General features: G+C 36.9%; 1 long non-coding RNA gene across 1 annotated transcript in view; it reads left to right on the top strand.

Moving 5' to 3' along the window:
• Positions 1-8,292: 8,292 nt before the first annotated feature.
• The window catches only part of LOC144224848 (uncharacterized), a 31,757-nt gene continuing 26,786 nt past the window's right edge, over positions 8,293-13,263 (top strand). Inside the window, exons 1-2 of the long non-coding RNA XR_013333158.1 lie at positions 8,293-8,391; positions 9,999-10,037. This is a non-coding gene — a long non-coding RNA (uncharacterized LOC144224848). The remainder of the gene's footprint in view (positions 8,392-9,998; positions 10,038-13,263) is intronic.

Here is a 13,263-nt window from a genome sequence, read left to right as displayed (position 1 = left end):
GGCAAATAATTTTAGTTAAGTTCTGAGAATTATTATTGTTATTTTGGCAAACCTTGACTTTGAGCTATAAAGCTCTTAAGTCAAATAAATGTGATATCTGTGGCCTTAAGGTGATGAATAACACTTTTGATATTCTCTTGTGGCTTTTGTGAATCACATATTATTAGCTGTAGGTCCATTAGCTAAATATACGTTTGCCAAAAGCAAGTTTCCAGAAGCTAATTTGCCAAATTTTATTTCTAAATGGCAAGTTTGCAGTTTGGCCAATTTCCAAAGTGATTGAATCCATGTTGCAGAACCCACGCATAACCTCCATTTCTGCCATCATGGTTGCTTTGTTTATGACCCCACTAGCCAACGACAAGGAGGGCTTGAGAAGGAAACCAAGTGGTGTCCACAGAGAGTGGTCATCCAATCCACCTGATTATTGAAATCTTTCTTTGTTGAGCTCATCCTTTGGTGAGCAGCACATGAGATACAAATATCTTTATATTCTGTGTCTATTCCACATACCTCTTACCTAGATCTTCTTGTCACAAATTTTCCATTAGATTTTTCCAAGTCCCTGACCTTTCTGCCAAACCATGAGTCACATAGCCTATGGTTTGCTTCCTCTAGGCAAAATGAATTACCAGGTTTACTTCTCAAAATTCTGCCTATGGGGAGGGGAGGGGTTCCCATTACCACATTTCTGCAGAGCTATCCCAAAATGGGACTATAAGTTTAAAACTGCCCTCTTTCAGTTGATGCCTATGTGTTGTGCAGGACAATCTATATATAAACCAAATCTGGATTTTCTTCTTCTTTAGTCAGCTGATCAGAAAGAATTTCATGGGCCATAGGTGTCTGTTGAAAGAAACAAACAAATAGTAGGAACAAAGCCTACTATTTGTGGGTTCTGGGTCTGCTTTAGCCCACTTTCATCTTCTATGTTATGATGGAGTTAATGCTCAACTTTTAAATCTTGGTGGGTTAAACAATACCCGGTTCATGATTAGCAATTCAGATCACATATAGCTTAGTGGCCCATGGTTAGTTTTTATTAAAACCCAATCACAGTCTCAGAAGGAGAATAATTATATGCAGTGAATAGTATGGGGTTGCTTTAATCGTTAAAGATCTGTGCTGTATTTACTTATGAGACTGCAGAAGGTTCCAGCACCCTTATTCACCACTCATACTTCAAGCATCATCAAATCTGTTAGGTCATATAATTTCAGTGGTGGAACAACTTTTATGGCAATTGTAGAGCCTTCTCCTATGCAGTGACCCATTTAAACGTGCGAGTATTTAGGTCCTCCCGTAAATAGGTCAGGATAACTTGCCCAAAGGAAGCATACATGGCCTCCAAAATCCAAAGTGGTCCACTAGATATTGTGCCTTTTTTTCTTAGTGTTAGTAGGGTCAGAGGCACTAACTTGTTCTTCACCCTGGAAGGAATGTCATGGATGTGGTAGACTCCTGAGATCTTTGGGAATTTATTCCCCATTCTTAGTGGGGATTTATTTAAGGCTTGGAAGTGTCTTACTAATGTGTATAGAGTAGTCACTACCTCCCACTAAGCAGGTCCAGTCAGTACAATTTCATCAGTGTAATGGGCCAGCATGATTCCATTGCAATGAAGGCCATCAAGATCTCTGTAGACTAGATTATAACATAGTGCTGAGAGTTGATACAGGCCTGATATAGGATAATGAAAATATATTGCTGGTCATGCCAGCTGAAAGGAAACTATTCTGATGGTCTTTACTGACAGGTATACAAAAAACAACATTTGCCAGATCAATAGAGCAAGTATGAGGGAATGTGTTGATTTGATCCAACAATGAAACCACAGTTGGAATAGCCATCACTATTACTTGATAACGTTTGTGATAATCCATTGTCACCAAGAGCTATCTATCTTCTGCTCAGTCCAAGTAAGTAAATATGGAATCTTTACTTAATGAGCTGACATTAATCAATTCAGCCTCATCTATTTTTATATTCTTTTCACCCTGATCCCACACTCTTAAGATATATTACTATTCATACTCCTCAGGCTTCTACCAATATAAGTTGGCAAAATCATATAATTCTTTTGGTGTGTATCACATCCCTAATTGAGTCAACTTTGAATCTCATTCTTTGAGACCTGACATGTGAGTCTAGTTATAGGTCTAGAAGTGAAGAGAGATGGTGGGAGTCAGTTATGAGGAAGATCAGGGGTCCTGTGCAAGATGTCTGTCTCAGGGTGGCCAGTGGGTTTCTTCAGTCAAGGAGAGAATAAGCATCTTAGACAGGAATGAAAAGGCTGCTTCTAGTAGCAAAGATGCAAGCTTACTGCAATCTGCCTGTAAGTTACCATTCCAATTTTCAGTGACCCATTCCTTCCCAAATAACTTTACCAAGAGACCATATGACATCAGAAATCAGTTTGTAAAATAAATTCATCATGCACAGATTAGACTTTGAGTTTTGTNCACACATTATATATAATGTAATATATATAATATATTATAATATATATATGACACACACATTAATAAATTCGACTTTCCACAATTGTGGAAGCTTGTTAAGTAGTAGCCATAAGACTTCCTTTTTGTATAATGCTGGAATTTGGAGTCTGTAGGGCAGGCCATATCAAAAAATCAGGAAGGAGTCATTTCTGTAAAGTAGAGAAGAACAAGGAGAAACTGGAGGCCACAAGCAGAAGCTGGAACTCAAGAAGATGGTCTAGAAGTCATGTCAGAACTTGCTGTCTCTAGCCTTATAATGTCCGTATCTTCCAGGAGAATCTGGCATCTTTCCTCCTGGAATGTAACATACACCTTTCCCAGGAGTCAGAAAAACTGAAGGAGAAACTAGGTAAAAGTACATACATTTGCACGCCTGATTGATGTCTCGTGCCAATGCAGTGACTCCATAGATAAGCAAAGTGTATGAAGACAAAAAACATAAATAAACTTCCAAACAAAGAAACAAAATTATTGCTGTTTCACTTCTATCTTCCAAAGGTCATGGAAAAACTTTTTATGTGCCTCATTCTAACTGGAAAACACAGAGAATGCACTTCTGGGAAATCTGACACATTACAAAGTCACTACACAGATTGAAGACAAAAACCCATATGATTACCTCAAAAATGTCAAACAAAATTTAACACTCATGCATGATAAAAACCCTCAGGAAGCTAGGAACAGAAGGAAATAACCTCTAACTGAAAAGGTATCCACAAGTTTCTCTTCGTAGGGTAAAGATCAAGTCAAGGTTATGTGCTACCACTACTCCTACTTAACATTATCCTGAGGACACTGCCCAGTATAATAAGGCAAAAGAAAAGAAAATGACATGCATACAGATTAGAAAAGAAAAAAAAAACTGTATTCACAGAAGATCTGTATCTGTCTAGGGATAATAATTAGAATATTAAAAATTGATGTGCCATGATTATTGACCTATCAGCATGAACATGGGCCACAGCAATGATTTAGGGCCCATGTGACCCCTTGTCCTAGGTAAGGGATTAATTTTTATTTGCTAGATCATGAGGAAGTGAAGGAAAGTCTTTGTGGGTGGGATTGGGAAGTCTGGGTGACATGGAGGCATGGAGAGGCTTGGGGCAGTGGCTATTTAATAATAGAAGTAACCAAATTGCTATCAGTCAGCTGCCTATCAGCCTTGAGTCTATGATTCCTATGGTTTGGGTGATTCTTCTTCCTTCTTTTCCTGCTGTGTTCATAGAACCAAACTAGTACACAGAGATATTAAATAGGTGATAACAGATTATCAAATAAGTGGAAGATAAGTGAAAATTTCCTTTGAAAATTTTTGGTCTTAGTTGGCAGATATGGCCTACATATAAGAATCTAGGTGAACTACTCATGTCAGAATTGTCATGCAACATATGCTCTATATGGAAGTGTGGAGAGAGGTTAAAAATGAAGTGCTTGGATATGGTGAATTTGGTTGCAGGCATCTTAGAATAATTCTTGGGTAGACCTCATAAAGAGGTCCAAGCAGAAATTAGGAGTGATCAAAATCTTATATCTCAAAGAATGTTGGGCAGTAGTGTTGGAATGAATTAGAGTGGGCTGACATAAGAGTCAAAGCAGTAATTTCCAACAAATCACGATGAAAATGATTCTAACAAGAGAAAACAATGCTAGGATCTGGAATTTATCCATTTCTGATTCTTGAAAAAGTGTATCATATCCCTTTCCCTATATTCAACCACCACAGCCAAGTAGAGTTCAAATATCTCTTCTACCTGGGTCCAGCCCTCTTTGGAGCATCTGTAGAGGTAGAGAAGAGAGGCAGGGGTAGGGATGAGCAGAACCCTCCACCAAACCAGGCAAGAGGCATAACTTGACTCAGCTCCTTTCCATTTCTGAGAGTTTCTGCCCTTTGGGGGCCATCATTCTGTCCTCTTTTCTTTATGGGATAATTTAAGATAAAAAGAACAATTACTTGATAGCCAAGATACTAGCTGATATGCCTTTAAGGACTCCCAGAGGATGAGACAAAAGGCTTTCAAGGGTTTTCACCTTAAATATGTAGATATGGGCAAATGCAGTCTTTTCTGAGGATTTTTGACGTTAATTTTCAAAATCTTTAATGTCCATAAAAATAATGTGGGGTGCTAAATTTAAAATGCAGATGCTTGGAGCCAGTCCCTCACATACTGAATTTTAAACTAGTTGTCGGGGTGATCTTGTGCAGATTAAAGTTTGAAAACTGCTGTTTAGCTCAAACCATTAGTTACACCCAGAAGGCCCCTTTCCTCTGCATCTGCATCAGATTTTTGCCCATTCAAGATGTTAATGAGTTTTATGCCTGAAAAAGGGAACACAGCATTTATAATACCAGATATTATTAAAATGTCAATAATGCCATCCTTTATATTTGGGGTATATTACAATGTTAATTATGTACACAGACACAGTATATATATATATATATAAAATAATTTTATGATAGCAGATAACTAACATTTCTTGATGTACCAGACACCACACAAGGCACTTTACGTAGAGAAACTAATTTAACCCTCAAAACAACCATTTAGGGCATTTGTCATTCCTCTTGGCCAGTATTTGTACCCTCTTCCTGTGTTTGGAAAACATCCTTTATATGGCAGAGTCTGCCCCCTGCAACTGAAGTTGAAAATGTCAAAGACTAGCTCTCCCCAGTTCCCTTGATGCTATAGCCCAGGCATAGGGTATACATAGTCTACTAATCAGATACAACTGCTCCAGAGTTTGATGCAGAAGCTTGTAATGCAAAGGAGGAGAGGCCCTTCAAATACATTATGGTCAAGGTGGTGGGAGTATATTCTTACCATGCTGGCTAAAAGCATCTCTATTAGTTTTGTAAACTTTCTTCATATTAAAGAAATTAATGGTGATAGCTATGTTGCACAGCATAGGTTCCAACTATTTTGGATTAAAAGCTATTTTCAAAATTCCAGTAGCATTTTTTTGCATTGAATAATTTGTCTAATAATATAAATGACTCTTAATAGACCTTCCAGCAATATGAAAATACTTGGTATGAGTTCTAAATTAGTCTATCCTCTCAATAGCAAATTAATTTCTTAATAAAATTCTTACAATCTCACTTCTTACAATTTCTGGTTGCCCTTCCCCTTTATTTTATTTTTAGTTATTTTTTTATATATTTGTTTATTTTGAGAGAGAGACTATGCACAGGCACTCGTAGGGGAGAGCAGAGAGAGAGAGAGAGGGAGAGAGAGTCCCAGGCAGGCTCTACACTTAGGTCATGGATCATGACATGAGCCAAAATTGAGAGTCAAATGCTTAACCAGTTGAGTCACCCAAGGACCCCTGTTCTTCCTCGTTAAACAATGTGGATCACTAAGATGATGTTGGATTAAAAAAGAGTTTTCTGATGGGCAGAGGATCTTATCCATTGTGCCATCTGTGGCATTTTAGTTAGATCAGAATTTTTTTTTTTTAATAACCTGATATTCAAGTCTGTAGGCACAGAGGGGTTGGTAAACCACAGAGATCAATCAAACATTTAAGAGAGACCAAAACTGCATTCAAGCTTAGAAGAATTTTCCTGTTCTGATTATTTAGAAAGAAAAAATAGATAAAAGCAAAAGTGAAAATAAAGCAATGATACATAGGACTTTTAAGAAATGTGATTGATCCTCTATAATTTTAAATAAAAAGCAACTGTGCAAGATTCTAAACCAAAGTCCTGTGAATTCTAAATCTCATAGCAAAAAGCCCCACCCACACACATTGGCAACAAACAAAAATATGCAGATTTCTTTTGTAGATAACATTATCTTGGGTATGTTTGATGCTTGGAGAATGGGTTTAGCTTTCTAATTAGCCTTGGTGAGCTAGAGCTTCAGGGCAGTCACAGATCTTCCAAGCCAAGATGTCCCTAAGGAAGGCTCCTGGTAGTTAAAAGACAAACAAGAAATGGCAGGACAGACCCAATGAGGCTGCTGTGTCTTCATAAAGCATGGACCAAATACTGGGATCACAAGTAGTTCATAAAGGGAGAGATTTTTGAAGGGAATAATTTGATTTATATTCCTTAGTGTTTAGATTCTTGTCAGAGTGAAATGTCACCATTGTCCCTTTTGATTGAGGACACATGAATAAGTGATAAATGAGGCTAGAGGCCTTGGAAGCAATGAGTCCTGTTTCTTATACAGCTGAGCCTGAGGTCATTAAAGTCGGAACTGGAATCCTTAGATGGGCCTGGCATTTCTGATCCATTGACAGGCTGCTCATCTGTCACGAAGGGTGGTTTTGAGAGTCCAGTCTCCCATCATCCTGAACTAGTGTTTCTGCAAAGGCTCCAGAACAACTTCTCACTTTCTTTTTTGGAACTCTCAGAAACCATGAATAGCTGCCATCATTGAGACTGACACACCACTTGAAGCCTCTGAATGAATTGCCTATACATGTTTATAAGAAAGGGAGAATGGGGGCTCGTAAAATGTGTGCATCAGCCCAGAGTTAATGTAGAATTTAATACTTGTGTCAGTTGAATTTCCTAACATAATTCTGTGGTTAGAAAGCTTATCTGGCATTTCAAGTATACTGAGAAAGGGATAGGTAATATTTCAGTGTTAATACTCCAACAGATTATTTAGGGGAATTTGTGGGAAAAGAACATATTGATGGGGTTATTTCAGTAATATTTTAGTTATTCTCAGCCTCTAGCCCCTCTCAGATCCCTGGAGGTTAGGGGGGTGGAACTAAAGTTTCTAACTCCAATCACATGGTTGGTTCTTTTGGCCACCAGCATTATTCTTAGGTGCTTTCCAAAAGTCACCTTATTAACACAAAAGATACTAACTGCTCTCAACACTTAGGAAATTCCAAAGGTTTTAGGAGCTGTGTGTCAGAACTGGGACAAAGGACAAACACTTATTTCTTAAAATTATAGTATCAGACCAACTCAGGTTGCTACCACTGGTGTGAATCAGCTGCTTACATATAGATCTCTTTTTTATGTTTCCGTATATCCAGATATCCAGATGTCTCTGGATAGTGCTGCACGGACAACACATCTCAATATACACGAAATTGAATTAATTATCTTTTCCTTCATCTGGTCCCGAACATATTTACTCTGTTAACAGGACTCTAATCACCCAGATACTTAGGTTAAGCCTAGAAATCATCCCCAAATCATTTCTTAATGTCCCTTCTCACCTCCAATCATATGCAGCCATGCCCTGTGTCCTATTAGTTATACACCCTAAATAACCCTAGTAACTTTCTCATCTCCATTCTCTCTGCCATTGTCTTCCTTTAGGCTTTAATCATTTATCACTTGAAACACTGTAAAATTCTTTTTTAATAGCCTCTTGCCCAACAGGCTTACTTTCTGTCTGTCACCACTTGAGTGATCTTCCAATACTGATTAGATCTGATTAGATCATCCTTTTCTTTATAAAAGTTTTCCATTGTCTCCCATGACCTTCAGGATAAAATCTAAGTCTTTTTCCTACCTTGATCTGACCTTTGTCCATCTGTCCTGCCCTGTGCTCTAGTATTGCTAAACCATGTGCCGATAGTTCTCTCAAAGTCATGTCTGTCTTGTTTTTGTTTTTTATGTATTTTTTTTGTTGTTTATTTGGATTTTGGGGCACATTTATTTATTTTTATTTTTATTCCAGTATAGTTAACATACAGTGTTATATTAGTTTCAGGTGTACAACATAGTGATTCAACAATTCTGTACATAACTCAGTGCTCAAAGTCATGTCTTCTTAAGCCTCAGTGTCTTTTGTATGTAATCCTCTCTCCTCCCAGAAAGTCCTGTCCAAGCTTCTTCAGCTTCTTGAATCCTTTTCATCATATAATAACTCAACCTACATATCCCTCCTGAGAAGAATTCCCCAACCCACGCAGTGTGGTAGGTGTTATTTTTCCATGCTTCCTAAGACTCTCATGTGTTACACAATAGCAGAGTGCTTACATTTGTTGTTGCATTTACCAGTCTTCACTAAACTGATATCTTTATTCTATTACTGATCAGAGACAGTGCTTGGAATATTACAGTTACTAAAGATAGATTTATTGAATGAATGGATACAAAATTAATGAAGTGAAGCACATCATGAAAAGAACTACAGAAAATTGAGTTGAAATTTATTAATGAATGTATGATTTTTAATTGTTTCTGAAAAACTGAGCCTGGCTATGGAATGTTTTTGCTGTATATATGGTGAAGTAGAATTCTCAACTGTAAGGGTTAAAACTCAGGATTATAATTCTTCATAGTTTTTTAAGCACAAAATTTCTTTTAATGAAAATGGATTTTAAAAACCTGGTAGAATTTTATCCCTCAATGTGGCTTCTTATATGTATGTCATGAGATTAAGGCAAATCATCCCAAGAGGTCAAGTTTTGGGAAATCCTTAAAATACAAAAACCACAAAAGTAAAATTTCATAAGAAAATTTCTGTTCTCTTCCATATTCCTAGTTTTGGATAAAATAAAATTTAATGGCTCGGATTTTTATTTTTTAAGATCGGATCATTCAACTTAGCCAAGTATAGGACAGCCGAATGCTTTATTAGTTATAAAATTTTGCTCTGATGATGACTTTTGAGTCACTGGAAGACTCCCTTTTGTGAATGTTTGATTATCTTGAAAACTTCTTAACCTTGGCAGAATGGGTTTTACTATTTCAAAACGAAAGTGTTCAGAATGATCCTATTCCAAATGTGCCACTTTGGCAGTGTGGAGTACTTTGAGCTGAAGTCAGTCAAAGTACAGAATACTCAGGAAAAGCTTTTACTTGCCCCTTAACTGCCTACACAGATTGAGAGAGGAGGCCTGGTTTAGGAAGAGAGCTCTCACCAGAGATGATACCTACAAAGAATATGGACTAGGGGTGGTGAGCTGAGGAAGTTCTGCAGGGTCTGGTGGTAACATGGCTCTCAGGGTCCCAGGGTCTCTGTAGGACAGGGGCCGACATTTGCTTACCACACATTTACTCTTTTTTTTTTTTTTTAATATTTTTAAATTTATTTCTAGGAGAGAGAGAGAGAGACAGCGTGAGCAGGGGAGGGTCAGAGAGAGAGGGAGATACAGACTCCGAAATAGGCTCCAGGCTCTGAGCTGGCAGTCAGCACAGAGCCCGACGCGGGGCTTGAACCCACAAACCGCGATATCATGACCTAAGCGAAAGTCGGACGCTTAACCGACTAAGCCACCCAGGCACTCCACCACACATTTACTCTTATCTAAATGTCTTTCTTGCCTTTGAAGTCTCAGATCCCTGTTCCCTTCCCTAATTCTCAGGATTCCATATAAGCCTCAATTGCCTGACTGCCTGTGGGTATCGTATTTCAGAATGTATGTAATGAAATCTGTTTTCTCCTGTTAATCTGTCTTCTGTTACTTTAATTAATAAAAGTCAAAAGAATCTAGAGGAGTAAAGAAAAAAGTTTTATTCCCCAACAAAAGTATTATCCTTTATAGTAAACTCATCTTGTTTTCTGTTTACATGTCAAGAATGAACACAGGATAGTACCAGTAAGTTCCAGATATGAGGTAAGAACATTCATAATACAGAAAAAAAACTTGTTGGAACAGAGAAGGTTAACACTCATTCTGCTTATTGTGTTCATTTTTTTTCTTATTTTTCTAGTTTAGTGTAAACTTAGATTGTTTTTGAGACTGTTTTTAATTCTCATGTGAGCATTTAATGCTATAAATGTTTTAGCTGTATCACACAAATTTTGATATATTTTATTTTCATTTATTCACTCCAAAACATTTTCTAATTCCTTTGAGACTCAGTTTTATCCATGAGCCATTTGGAAATGTGTTTTAAAATTTTCATATATGTGGGACATTTTCTAAATATCTTTCTATTTTTAATACTTAGTTTAATTTCTCTCTTCAGCCAAATTTATATACAAAATGATACATATTTTCAATCATTAAAATTCTTTTAAAATTTTTAAGGTTTTATTCATTCATATATTCATTCATTCATGCATTTATTTATATGCCTTTTTATAGTGCCAGAATGTGGCTGATGTTGTTAAATATCTAATTGCAATAGAAAATAATGTGTATTTTTTTGTCATTAGATACAATGTTTTATAAATATCAAATAGGACAAGTTGATTGATACTGTTGATCAGGTTTTCTATATCCTTTTTGACCTTTGGTCTACTTATTCTAATAATTATAGCCAAAGGCGTGCTAATATTTCCAATTATAATTGTGGAGTTTTCATTTTCTTTTGTTCTTTCTATTGGTTTTTATTTCATGTATTTTGAAGCTCCATTTTAAGGTCAGACTTGTGTATTTACTTCTCATATTTTTATTTGTTACTTTTTATAATTACTTTTCCTCTGAAGAAAGTTTCTTTTTTTTTTTTATAGATTTCAATAGTATTTAACATTTCTGTAATGACCATGGGTGTAAGGGCTATTTTAAAATGTTTTCCTGATAGTTCCAGCATTTTGTGTCATCTTGCTGTTGGCACCTATTAATTTTATTTTCCCTGGAATGTTGGTTATATATTCATGGTTCTTTTTGTGTTGATAATTTTGGATTATGTTTGGACATTTTAAAAAACATTTTTTTAATGTTTTATTTATTTCTGAGAGAGAGAGTGTGACCAGAGGAGGGTCAGAGAGAGAGGGAGACACGGAATCTGAAACAGGCTCCAGGCTCTGAGCTGTCAGCATAGAGCCCGATGTGGGGCTTGAACCCACAAACCGTGAGATCATGACCTGAGCCGAAGTCAGGCACTTAACTGACTGAGCCACCCAGACGCCCCTATGTTTGGACATTTTGAATAATGTGTTGTGAGACTTTGGTCCATTAACATACTCTGGAGAGACTATTGATCTTTTATGTGGTAGATAACTATTACTTTAGGTTTGAATTTTAAGTTTTATCTCTCCTTTTGTGGATGATGATCTCAATGTGTGTTTAGTTTTCAGAGTTTTTGTTATACCGTTTGGATCTAGAAGTATTAGAGCGATGTCCTCAAGGAAATAAGTGCTCCCCAATAATTTTATACTTGACAAACTCTTATTCCAATATAAAGACAATAGAAAATATTTTAATCTTGCAAAAGAAAAAAAGGGGGAGGGTGCCTGAGTAGCTCAGTCAGCTCAGCATCTGACCCTTGATTTTGACTCAGGCCTTGATCTCACAACTTGAGGACAGCTGTGAGATCAAGACCCACATGGGGCTCCGTGCTGAGCTTGGAGCCTGCTTGGGATTCTCTCCCTCCTCTCTCTCTGCCCCTCCCCTGTTTGCTCTCTCTCTCTCTCTCTGTCAAAATAAGTAAATAAATAAATAAACATTTTTAAAAAAAGGAAACAACTCAGATAATGTCCATCTCTATTCCCTAAATACAGAAAATATTTAAGGACTTAAAAACACAAAACAGGCCACAAAGAAAAACTTATCAAACTCAAAAAGGTATTAATAGAAGAGATGACATTCACTAGTCATGCTGCAGTAATATTAGAACTCAAGAACAAAATTATAAAACAAAAGTTCTTTTCACTGTAGAAAAAAGAAAACAAGGGGCGCCTGGGTGGCTTAGTCGGTTAAGCGTCCGACTTCCGCTTAGGTCATGATCTCGCGGTTCGTGGGTTCGAGCCCCATGTCGGGCTCTGTGCTGACTGCCAGCTCAGAGCCAGGAGCCTGTTTCAGTCTGTGACTCCCTCTCTCTCTGACCCTCCCCTGCTCACGCTGTCTCTCTCTCTCTCTCTCTCCTAGAAATAAATAAAAATATAAAAAAAAGAAAAAAGAAAACAAAACCTCTCTTTTAACTCTAAAAGGAAAGACAAAAATGTATGGAGAATAATTATGATTTAAACATTACAAAACAATATTCAAACGAAATTTTATTCACTTAAATGCTAATATTAATAAAATAATAACAAAAAGATGATCTGACTCAAGAAGTGTGAATAGGACCAATAAGGTGAGTTAGAGGAAATCTTTGATGGAGATAAAAATAGTAAAAACAGAAAAAGTAATAAGTGAAGTAAAAACTGTTTTCTTAAAAATTTTTTTTTGTTTTAGTATTTACTTTGAGGTAGAGAGCAGAGCATGACTGGGGGAGGGGCAGAGAGAGAGGGAGACACAGAATCTGAAACAGGCTCCAGGCTCTGAGCTGTCAGCACAGAGCCCGACATGGGGCTCGAACCCACGAACTGTGAGATCATGACCTGAGCCAAAGTTGGATGCTTAACCGACTGAGCCACCCAGTCTTTTAGTTTTGTTGATTATATTCTTTACTATGCAGAGGTTTTTTATTTTGGTGTAGTCCCAGGGGTTGATTTTTGCTGTGTTTCCCTTGCTTCACACTACTTGTCTAGAAAGGTGTTGCTATGACCAGTGTCAGAGAAATTACTGTCTATGCTATCTTCTAGGATTTCTATGTCTTCAGGTATCAATGCATTTTAATCCATTTTGAGTTTATTTTTGTGTATGGTGTAAGAAAATGGTCCATTTTCATCCTTTTGCATGTTTATGTTCAGTTTTCCCAGCACCATTTATTGAAGATACTGTGTCCCATTGGATATTTTTTCCAGATTTGTCAAAGATTAACCATATAATTTGGGGTTTGTTTCTGGGCTTCCTATTCTGTTCTTTTGATCCATGTGTCTGTTTCTGTGCCAGTATGATACTGTTTTGATGACTACAGCTTTGTAATATAACTTGAATTCTGGAACTGTGATACCTCCAGTTTTGTTTTTCTTTTTCAAGATTGCTTTGGTCTTTCAGGGTTATTACTATT

Source organism: Crocuta crocuta, unplaced genomic scaffold (genome assembly GCF_008692635.1).
Source record: "Crocuta crocuta isolate KB4526 unplaced genomic scaffold, BGI_CrCroc_1.0 scaffold112, whole genome shotgun sequence".
NCBI classification, from domain to species: domain Eukaryota; kingdom Metazoa; phylum Chordata; class Mammalia; order Carnivora; family Hyaenidae; genus Crocuta; species Crocuta crocuta.
Note: the sequence above shows the minus strand (reverse complement) of the source record. Positions and strands in the feature narration are given on the sequence as shown.